Here is an 11,603-nt window from a genome sequence, read left to right as displayed (position 1 = left end):
AAAGCTGGACTGGAAGAGGAGCAACTGGGACAGAATCCGGCACCCCAACTGGGACTAGAACTTGGGGTGCTGGTGCCGCAGGCAGAGGATTAGCCAAGTGAACTGTGGCGCAGGCCAAGATTCATTTTCAATTAACTTTATACACATAAGACCAACTGTATACTGAGTAGAGAGTTCAACAATTTGCACACACACATACACACACACACCATCTTGTGAACAAGTTTTACAGTTAATTCTCATAACTCATTGAGGATAGAAGTCCTGCATGGGAAGTAAGTGCACAGTGAATCCTGTTGTTAATTTAACAATAAACACTCTTATCTGTGATGTCAGTGATCACACGAGGCTTTTGACCTGAGCTGCCAAAGCTATATAAGCCTTTTGAATCCACAATCTCTGTCAGTATTTAGACAAAGCCATAAACAAAATGAAAGTTCTCTCCTCCCTTCAGAGAAAAGTACATCCTTCTTTGATGGCCCCTTCTTTCCACTGGGGTCTCTCTCACAGAGATCCTTCAAAGAGGATTTTTTTTTTTTGCCACAGTATCTTGGCTTTTTATCCCTGAAATACTCTCATGGGCTTGTCAGCCAGACCAGAATGCCTTAAGGGCTGGTTCTGAGGTCAGAGTGCTATTGAAAATGCTTGTTATTCTATGAGTCTGCTGTGTGGACTGCTTCCCACATTGGAACATTCTCTCCTTTATAATTCTTTCTGTTGTTATTACCAGACACTTGATCTTATTTATATGACCTCTTTAACACTTAATCCTATCTGTATGATCACTTTAACACTTAATATGGTCACTTTAACACTTAAAAGGGCATTTTTACCACACAGCTTAGTGGGATTTAGGATCCCATGGCAACTTTTTAAACAGTACCCTAATAAGTAAGTCTGTAGAAATCGATGAAGAACTATACATCTTTACAGTTACATACTTCCTCCTCCCTCTCTTATTTTTTACTGAGGTCTATTTTCAATTGACTTTATACACATATGATTAACTCTATGTCAAATAAAGAATTCAACAAATAGTATGAAGAAGAGAGAGAAAAAAAAACTGTTCCTCGATAGTCAAGACAAGGGCTGTTCAAGTCGTTGCTTCTTAAAGAGTAAATTTCACTTCTAAAGATTTCCTTTTAGGTGTTCTATTAGTTATCACAGATCAGGAAGGCCATATGGTATTTGTTCCTTTGGGACTGGCTTATTTTACTGAGTATGATGTTTTCCAGATCCCTACATTTTGTTGAAAATGATCGGATTTCACATTTTACTGTGGTGTAGTATTCCATAGAGTACATATCTCATAATTTCTATATCCAGTCTCAGTTGATGGGCATTTAGGTTGATTCCATGCCTTATCTATTGTGAATTGAACTGCAATAAACATGGGGGTGCAGATAACTCTTTTATTTGCTGATATCATTTCCCTTGGGTAAATACCCAGGGGTGGGATGGCTGGGTCACATGGTAAGACTATAGTCTCCAAAATGTCTTCCATAGTGGTTTCACCAGTTTACATTCCCACCAATAGTGGATTAAGGTACATTTTCTCCCACAAACTCACCAGCTTTTGTTGTTTGATTTCTGTCAGAAAGCCATTTTAATGGGGGTAAGGTGAAACCTCATTGTGGTTTTGATTTGCATTTCCCTGATGGCTAGTGATCCTGAACATTTTTTCATGTGTCTGTTAGCCATTTGGATTTCCTCTTTTGAACAATGTCTGTTTAAGTGCTTTTCCCATCTCTTAACTGGGTTATTTGTTTTGTTGTTGTGGAGTGTCTTGATTTCTTTGTAAATTCTGGTTATTAATCCTTTATCAGTTGCATTGTTTGCAAATAATTTCTCCCATTCTGTTGGTTGCCTCTTCATTTTCCTGGGTGTTTCTTTTGCAGTACTGAAGCTTCCCAACTTGATGTAATCCAATTTGTTAATTTTGGCTTTGATTTCCTATTCCTCTTGGATCTTTCCAAAGAACTCTTTGTGCCAATATCTTGCAGGGTTTCCCCAATGTTCTCTAATAATTTTATGGCATCAGGTCATAGATTTACTGTTTTATTCCATTTTGAATGGATTTTTATGTAAGGTGTAGGCAGGGGTCCTGCTTCATACTTCTGCATGTGGAGATCCAGTTTTCCCAGCACCATTTGTTGAAGAGACTGGCCTTGCTCCAGGAATTGGTTTTAGTTCCTTAGTCAAATATGAGTTGATTGTAGCTGCTTAGATTGATTTCTGGCATTTCTATTCTGTTCCATGGTCTATTCATCTGATTTTGTACCAGTCCCAGGTAGTGTTGATTATAAATATCTTGTAATAAGTCTTGAAATCTGGTAGTATGATGCTTCCGGCTTTTTTTTTGGTATAGGATTGCTTTATCTATGTGAGCTCTCTTTTGTTTCCATATGAATTTCAGCATCATTTTCTCTATATCTGAGAAGAACACCTTTGATTTTTTGATTGGTATCGCATTGAATCTGTAAATTGCTTTTGGAAGAATGGACATTTTGATTATATTAATTCTTCTAACCCATGAATGTGAAAGATTTCTCCATTTTTTATCTTCTTCTATTTCTTCCTTTAATGTTTTATAATTCTAGTTGTAGAGATCTTTGACATCCTTGATTAAATTTATTTCAAGGGATTTGATTTTTTTGTAGCTATTGTGAGATTGATCTTAGAAGTTCTCTTTCTTTCTTTCTTTTTTTTTTTTTTTGACAGGCAGAGTAGACAGTGAGAGAGAGAGACAGAGAGAAAGGTCTTCCTTTTGCCGTTGGTTCACCCTCCAATGGCCGCTGCGGCTGGCACGCTGTGGCCAGCGCACCGTGCTGATCCGATGGCAGGAGCCAGGTGCTTCTCCTGGTCTCCCGTGGGGTGCAGGGCCCAAGCACTTGGGCCATCCTCCTCTGCACTCCCTGGCCACAGCAGAGAGCTGGCCTGGAAGAGGGGCAACCGGGACAGAATCCAGTGCCTCAACTGGGACTAGACCCTGGTGTGCCGGTGATGCAAGGCGGAGAATTAGCCTGTTGAGCTGCAGAGGTTCTTTTTCAGCTGTGACATTGTCTGTATATACAAAGGCTGTTGATTTCAATGTATTGATTTTATATCCTGCTACTTCACCAAGCTCTTCTATGAGTTCCAATAGTCTCTTGGTGGAGTCTTTTGGATCCCCTATTTATAGAATCATGTCACCTGCAAATAGGGGGATAGTTTGAATTCCTCTTTCCCAATTTATATTCCTTTGATTTCTTTTTCTTGCGTAATGACTCTGACTAAAACTTCCAGGACTATACTGAGTAGCAGTGGTGAGAGTGGGCATCCTTGCCTGGTTCTGGATCTCAGTGGGAATGCTTCTAACTTTTCCTCATTCAATAAGATGCTGGCCAAGTGTTTGTCATAAATTGCCTTGATTGTGTTGAGGAATGTTCCTTCTATACACAATTTGCTTAAGTTTTCATCATGAAAGGGTGTTGTATTTATCAAATGCTTTCTCTGTATTTACTGAGATAATCATATAATTGTTGTTCTTCAGTTTGTTAATGTGATGTATCACATTGATTGATTTGTGAATGTTGAACCATCCCAGCATACCAGGGATAAATACCACTTGGTGTTTCTGATGTGTTGTTGGATTCTATTGGCTAGAATTTTGTTGAGGACTTTAGGGAAATTGGTCTGTAGTTCTGTTTTTCTGTTGTATTTTTTCTGGGTTTAGGAATTAAGGTAATTCTGGCTCCAAAGAAAGAATTTGGGAGGATTCCTTCCCTTTCAATTGTTTTGAATAACTTGAGAAGAACTGGAGTTAGTTCTTCTCTAAGTGTCTGGTAGAATTCAGCAGTGAAGCTATCCAGTCCTAGGCTTTTCTTTGTTGGGAGGGTCTTTATTACTGATTCAACTTCCATCTTGGTAATGAGTCTGTTTAGGTTTTCTGTGTCTTCATAGCTCAATTTAGATATGTTGTACGTTTCCAGGAATCTATACATTTCTTCTAGGATTCCCAGTTTTTTGGCTCTTTGTAGTAATTTCTGATGACTCTTTATTTCTGTGGTTCCTGTTTTTACATTTCCTTTTTCATCTCTAATTTTCTTGCTTTGTGTCTTCTCTCTCCTTTTTTCAGTTAGTTGGGCCAATAGTGTGTCAATTTTGTTTATTTTTTCTAAAAACCAGCTCTTCATTTTGCAAATATTTTGTATCTTTTTTGGTTTCAACTTTGTTGATTTCTTCTCTAATTTTAATTATTTCTTTTCTCCTTGTAGTTTTGGGTTTGGTTTGCTCTATTTTTCTAGACCTCTGAGATTCGGTGTTAGCTCATTTGTTTGGTACTTTTCCAATTTCTTGTGTAGGCCACAATTGCTATAAACTTTCCTCTTGACACTGCTTTTGCTGTATCCTATAAGTTTTGATATGTTATATTGTTGTCCTCATTTATTTCCAGAAATTGTTTGACTTCTCTTTTGACTTCTTATATGACCCACTGTTCATTCAGGAGCATGTTGTTCAGGCTCCATGTGTTTACATATGTTCTAGAGATTCCAGAGTTGCTGATCCTGGGTCTCCTCTTTGGGTGCAGATGCCCATGCCCTTGGGCCATCTTCTACTGATTTCCCAGGCCATATCAGAGATCTGGATGGGAAGTGGAGCAGCTTGGACTTGAACCTGTGACCATATGGGATGCTGGCACTGCAGGCAGTGACTTTAACCACTATGCCACAGTGCTGGCCTCCTGATTTTTTTGATTTTGCTGGGACTTGTTTTATGGCCTAGCATGTGGTCAATCCTAGAGAAGGTTCCAGGCACAGGTGAGAAGAATATGTATTCTGCAACTCTAGGAGGAAAAATCCTGTAGATATCTGATAGGTCCATTTGGTCAATAGTGTCGATTGACTGTTTTTTCCTTGCTGATTTTCTGTCTGGTTGATCTGTCCATTGCTGAAAGGGTGTATTGAAATCCCCCATTACTATTGTATTTGAATTTATGTCTCCCTTTAGAGCCATTAACATTTCTTTTAAATAGCCAAGTGCCTTGTAATTAGGTGCGTATATGTTAATAATAGTTACATTTTCCTGTTGAATTTTTCCCTTAATCATTAAATAGTGCCCTTCTTTGTCTCATTTGACAGTTCTTGTGTTAAACATTTTATCTGCTATTAGGATTGCTACATCAGCTCTTTTTTGGTTTCTGTTAGCATGGAATATCTTTTTCATTCTTTTACTTTCAGTCTGTATGCATCTTTGTTGGTAAGATGTGTTTCTTGTAGGCAGCAAATAGATGGGTTTTGTTTTTGAATCCATTCAGCCATTCTGTGTTTTTTAACTGGAGAATTGAGGCTATTAACATTCAAGGTGGCTATTGGCAAGTAACACTTTTCCCTGCCATTTTTCTGTAAGTATTCCTATTTTTTACTTTGGATTTCCTTGTACTTTTTCTGGGAAATTTCCTTCCTTTACCTTCTTTCATAGTGATGATTGTGTTTCTGTGTTTCTATGTATAGCACATCCTTAAGCGTCTTCTGCAGGGCTGGATGGGTGGTGAAAAATTCCTTCACTTTCTGTTTGTCATGGAAGGTCTTTATTTCACCTTGGTTTATAAATGAGAGCTTTTCAGGGGATAGTATTCTGGGTTGACAGTTCTTTTCTCTAAGACTTGGAATATATCTTACCATTCTGTCCTAGCTTGCAGGGTTTCTGATGAGAAGTCTACTGTGAATCTAATTGGAGATCCTCTGAAAGTTACCTGGCATTTCTCTGGTGCATATTTTAGAATCTTTTCTGTATGTCTTACTGTGGAGAGTTTGATTACAATGTGTCGTGGTGAAGATCTTTTCTGATCATGTCTATTAGGGGTTCTATGTGCTTCCTGTACTTGGATGTCCCTTTCTTTCTCCAAATTAGGGAAATTTTCCGTTTTTATTTCACTAAGAGGGCCTTCTAATCCTCTCTCGCTATCCACACCTTCAGGAACTTGTAAGACCTATATGTTGAGTTATTTGATAATATCCTGTAGATTCGCAACAGTGTTTTTTAGTTTTCTAATTTCTTCTTCTTGTGTTTGGTCTGTATAATTTCCTGTGCTTTGTCTTTTAAGTTGGATATTCTTTCTTCTGCTTCACCAATTCTGTTGTTAAGGCTTTCCACTGCACTTTTCATTTGTTCTATTGAATTCTTCATTCCTATTATTCTATTATTTTAAGATCTCAGTTTCTTGGGAGAAATTTTCTTTCATGTCACGTATGGATTTCATTAGTTCATGCATTTGCTTCTGATTACTTCTAAGTAAACCTATGATCAATGTTTTGACTTCCATTTCTGGCATTTCTTCAATCTTACTATTATCTTCACAATCTAGTATTGAAGTGTGTTCTTTTGAGGCATCATATTGTGTTCCTTTTTCTTATTTCTTGAATTGCTGTGTTTGTTATTCAGCAGTTGTGGAGATATTCATTGGTTTCTTCTTCTTCTTTTTTTTGGTGTGGTGGCTTTTATCTTTGGACTATGTCTGTTTGGATTAATGGAGTGTCTGCTTTCAGGTAATATGTAGAGGTGTGTGGTCAGTGCGGCCAAGGAGCTCTGTTCAGTGCTCCAGAGTGAAGGGTGTTTCTGAGATGACACACCCGGGTTTGGTGTGGTAAATCAATCTCTCTCTCTCTCTCTCTCTCTCTTTAATTAGAGGGGAAGTTTGTTCTTGTCTGTTGCTGTAGATTCAGCAGAACTCCTTTCCTCAAAGGAGACCAGAGCCTGGGCACCAGCCCCAGCATGTCTATTATTTGTCTGCTCTGCCACAAGGACCAGACAAAGGATCTGTATAGTACTCAGTGTAAGCTCAGATTCCCCAGCAATGTCCCTTGCCAGGTAACCAGGCAGCCCAGTTTGTGTGGAGTGTCCAAAGTCCCAGCCACACCCTGAGTCCTGCTACATAGCCTCAGTGTTTTCACAGTCCCAGCACACAAGCCTCCCACATTCACTAGCATCCAGCTTCCTGTCAGCAGACTCAGGAGCCTCCACTTGGATTGTTGCTGGGCATGGACACAAGCTGGTACAGCTATTATGTATGTCCAAAATTTTGCCTGCTCTCTATCAGCTTGTTACAGGACACTGTGGCAGGGTGATCCAGGAGAGGGAAAACATGCCCTCCCCTTTGTTTTTTCTCCTCTGGTTTGGCAGGTACACTATCCCCCACGGGGCTCCAAGCTGGATTCCCTCTAGGCTCTTCCTGCAGCTTTTGCCAATGGCTTTGGCTGCTGCAGTCTGGTCTCCCCTCACTTTCCAATGCTGGTGCAGAGGCTCTCAGCTACTGGAGTCCTGAGTTGTGTGTGTCTTTGCCCTCTACGAAGGTCCACTGTGTCCCTCCAATTTGCTTAGAGTTTCCTCTGCTGTTTTCTCCCTAGCTCTTCCCTGAGACTGCACTCTTTCCACTTCTTAAAAACTATCTTCTCTGCCGGCGCCGCGCTTCAATAGGCTAATCCTCTGCCTGCGGCGCCAGCACACCAGGTTCTAGTCCCAGTCGGGGCGTCGGATTCTGTCCCAGTTGCCCCTCTTCCAGGCCAGCTCTCTGCTGTGGCCCGGGAGTGCAGTGGAGGATGGCCCAAGTGCTTGGGCCCTGAACCCACATGGGAGACCAGGATAAGCACCTGGCTCCTGGCTTCAGATCAGCGCAGTGCGCCGGCCGCAGCGCGCTGGCTGTGGCGGCCATTGGAGGGTGAACCAACGGCAAAGGAAGACCTTTCTCTCTGTCTCTCTCTCTCACTGTCCACTCTGTCTGTCAAAAAACAAACAAAACAAAAAAAACCAAAAACAAACAAACAAAAAAACCCTATATTCTCCTAGAGTCTAGCAGCAAGTTCCCTCCTTACTTTGCCAACTTAATCAAAACCCCTCTGCCCATTTCTTAAATGCTACTTTTCTTGGGAAATCCTGGTATAGCAAAAACACTGTCAGGTACAAATAAATAAGAAATAAAGATGATTTTTAAAATATCTTTGATTTAATTGGCTTTGTTTTTGCCAACTATGGGCAGATTTCCGAGACTAAAGACTTAATTATTATGGGACTCAGGTACTCAGGAAAGGAATAAAGTGAAAAGAGAGGTTTACAACCTGTATTATATATATCATTGTTTCTAGGTCCATGAAATCAGAGATGAAGGAGCAAAACATGTCTGGACCATCTACCTGGGCTAAAGTGCAAAAATGAGATGGAATAGACACAGGGAGTTGGGGTTCTAGAATTTTTAAGTTATTTTCTGTATCTGATATAAAATATAACATTTCTCTAAATATTCTGAGTTAAGTGAAATGAAAAGATAGGAGATTTTTATTAATCAAAATATGCCATTTTCCACCATATTTAGTGAACAAGAGCTACCTGCTATTTTTTAGCCATGTTTAGATTGCTCAAACTCTTTCATTTTAGAAACACAGTGTGTCCTGCCCTCAAACAGAACTACACAGTTAATGAACGTTTGTTTGAAGTGTTTTGTTACATTTCATTCAAAGGTGTCTACCAAATGCCACTTGCTATTAGAAGCAGCAATCCTTGTTTTATTTGTAGACAATTCAATTATGGAAAACACCTAGAAAGAAGTCGTGGAAAGAATATCATTAAACAACCAAGTAGCTTCCCTTTCTTATGTATATGTTAAAGAGGTATCAGCTTGTGAGCCTGCTGATAATTGACTGCAGAATTGGGTTATCCATCGAACAAGCACTTCTTGAGGTTGTAAGGGATGGAAAGTAGCACACAGAAAACTCCCTAGTAAAAATTTCTAGAAAGTTCCATGAGAAGAACAAAATTATCTCTGGCCCTGCTTGATGCTAAGGGACTCTTAAGGATAACTCTGCCAAATAATATCCTGTTACTTCTTTTATTACTTTGACCCAATGTGAGTTCACTTCTCAAAGTTTTTTTTCTTAAAGATTTGTTTTATTTATTTCAGAAGCAGAGTTACAGGGGTGGGAATTGGGCTTCCATCCACTGTTATCCTCCCCAAATGGCAGCAATGGCTAGGGCTGGGCCAGACTGAAGCCAGCAGCCTGGAGCATCTTCTGTGTCTCCCTCATGGCTTTAGGGCCCCAAGCATTTGGGCCATCTTCTGCTATTTTTCAAGACACGTTAGCAGGAAGCTGGATTGAAAATGGAGCAAATAGGACTCAAATTGTGCCCATATGATGGGACACTGTTATCACAGGCAATGGCTGTACCTGCTATGCTACATTTGGAGTTTTAAAGAATTTCCTGTCTGCCTATTTTTTAAGTCAATTAATGACACAATGCACTAACATTTATTTATTTATTGTATTTGAAAGGGAGAGAGAGGCAAAGAGAGGAAGAAAACAGGAGGCACAATGCAGGGAGTGATGAGGTGGAAAAAGACCTTCCGTATGCTCCTTGAATTTCTTTTCTTTTCTTCTTTTTTTTTTAAGTCTGTAAGAGCTGAAGCTAGGCTAGGCTGAAGCCAGGAGCCTGGAACTCAGTCTGGGTCTCCTATGTGGGAAGCAGGGACCTATATACTTGAGTCATCACTTGCTGCTTCTTGGGGCGCACATTAGCAGGAAGTTTGAATAGGGAGAAAAGCTAGAACTCTCAAATGGGATGCAGGTGTCCCAGTTGCTGTGCCAAATTCCCACCCCACTCTACTGCTCTATACCATCACAGGGGAAGGCCAGATTCCCATGTGCCAACTGGGCCATGATTCCAAGTGGTGAGGGCACTTGTGTGTAACAAAGTCCCTCAGTAACTGCAGCAGTATTTGGATGGGTAGCCCGGGGCAGGTTAGCCATCTTTAGTAGCTTTCTTCTACTCTGAGTGCTTAGTGTATGTTTCCCTCATGCTGCCCTCTCCTCACAGGGTTGTGTAATCCCAGATATAATTTGGGTTTGGGTTTGGGAAGATGGAAAAGGTCCCTTTGATCTTTAAGTAGGTCGCATGCTTCCTAACCAGGGTATTGGGCAGTTCTTCACAGGAGTGTGGAACACAATCCCAGATAATTAATTTCTTCATTTCCTGTTTGTCCCATGTGAGAGAATTCACTACGTGGAACAGAGGCTGTCTAAGGCAGAATTTGGGAATTCCTAGGGTCTTTAGCTCATATCTTTTAAAAAAAGATTTTAAAAAATTTATTTGAAAAGTAGAGTAACAGAGAGACAGAGAGATCTTCCATCTGCTGATTCACTCCCCAGGTGCCCCCTATGGCTGGGGTTGGACCAGGCCTAGGCCAGGGGTCTGGAACTCCATTCAGGTCACCTGGGTACAAGAGCCAAAGTATTCAGGCCTTCTTCCACTGCTTTCCTAGGTTCATTAATGGGGATCTGGATCAGAAATGGAGCAACCAGGACTTGAACCAGTGCTCATATGGGTTGCTGACGGGCAGCCTAACCCACTGTACCACAATGCTGGTCCCAGCTAATATCTTAAACCTCTTCAGATCCTTGACATGTTAGCCTTTCATTGTACATAAGTCTTGTATTCATTTCACAAACATTTGATGAAGGCTCAATATATTATTCTATATTGGATTCAACTAAGTTATGATTTCTGGAAGGGCAAGGGGCTCAATCTTCTGACTTTTTTGTAACTTATCTTTTCAACCTTCCTTTTTTTTTTTTTTTTTTTTTTTGACAGGCAGAGTGGACAGTGAGAGAGAGAGACAGAGAGAAAGGTCTTCCTTTGCCGTTGGTTCACCCTCCAATGGCCGCTGCGGCCGGCGCGCTGTGGCCGGCGCACTGCGCTGATCTGAAGCCAGGAGCCAGGTGCTTCTCCTGGTCTCCCATGGGGTTCAGGGCCCAAGCACTTGGGCCATCCTCCACTGCCTTCCCGGGCCACAGCAGAGAGCTGGCCTGGAAGAGGGGCAACCGGGACAGAATCCGGCCCCCCGACCAGGACTAAAACCTGGTGTGCTGGCACTGCAGGTGGAGGATTAGCCTATTGAGCCATGGTGCCGGCCTCAACCTTCTTTATTCTGGAATCTAGTAAAGTCTTAGCACTTTTTTATTTTAAAATTTTTATTTATTTTTTTAGAAGATTTATTTATTTATTTGAAAGGTAGATTTAGAAAGGGGTAGGAGGAGAGAGAGAGATAGAGAGAGAGAAAGAGAGAGCGAGAGAGAGAGAGAGAGAGAGAGATCTTCCATTTACTGGTTCACTCCCCAAATGGTTGCAATGACTGAAGCTGGGCTGATCCAAAGCTAGGAGCCAGGAGTTCCTTCTGGGTCTCCCATATGGGTACAGGGACGCAAGCAATTGGGCTATCTTCTGTTGCTTTCCCAGAAGCATTAGCAGGGAGCTGGAGTGGAAGTGGAACAGCCACAACAGGAACCAGTGTTGCTGCTGATGGTGGCTCAACTTGCTTTGCCACAGCACCAGGCCCCATCATATGAACTTTGTAGGCACTCAGTAATTACTTTTAATTAATTGAAACACTGAACTAAATCTCAGCTTCCTAAGATTTCTGATGAGCGTTGGGTAGAAAAGGGGAACACCTGGCAAACATTGAGTTCACTGTATTGGATGCCAGTGACTTTGCTTGATATGTTATCCAACAAATCCACTAGGTAGAGCCCAGAGCCTAGTTTGAGGGATTTCAAAAGGGGCTGTCAGCATCTCCCATG

Source organism: Lepus europaeus, chromosome 22 (assembly GCF_033115175.1).
Source record: "Lepus europaeus isolate LE1 chromosome 22, mLepTim1.pri, whole genome shotgun sequence".
Taxonomy (NCBI): Eukaryota; Metazoa; Chordata; class Mammalia; order Lagomorpha; family Leporidae; genus Lepus; species Lepus europaeus.
Note: the sequence above shows the minus strand (reverse complement) of the source record.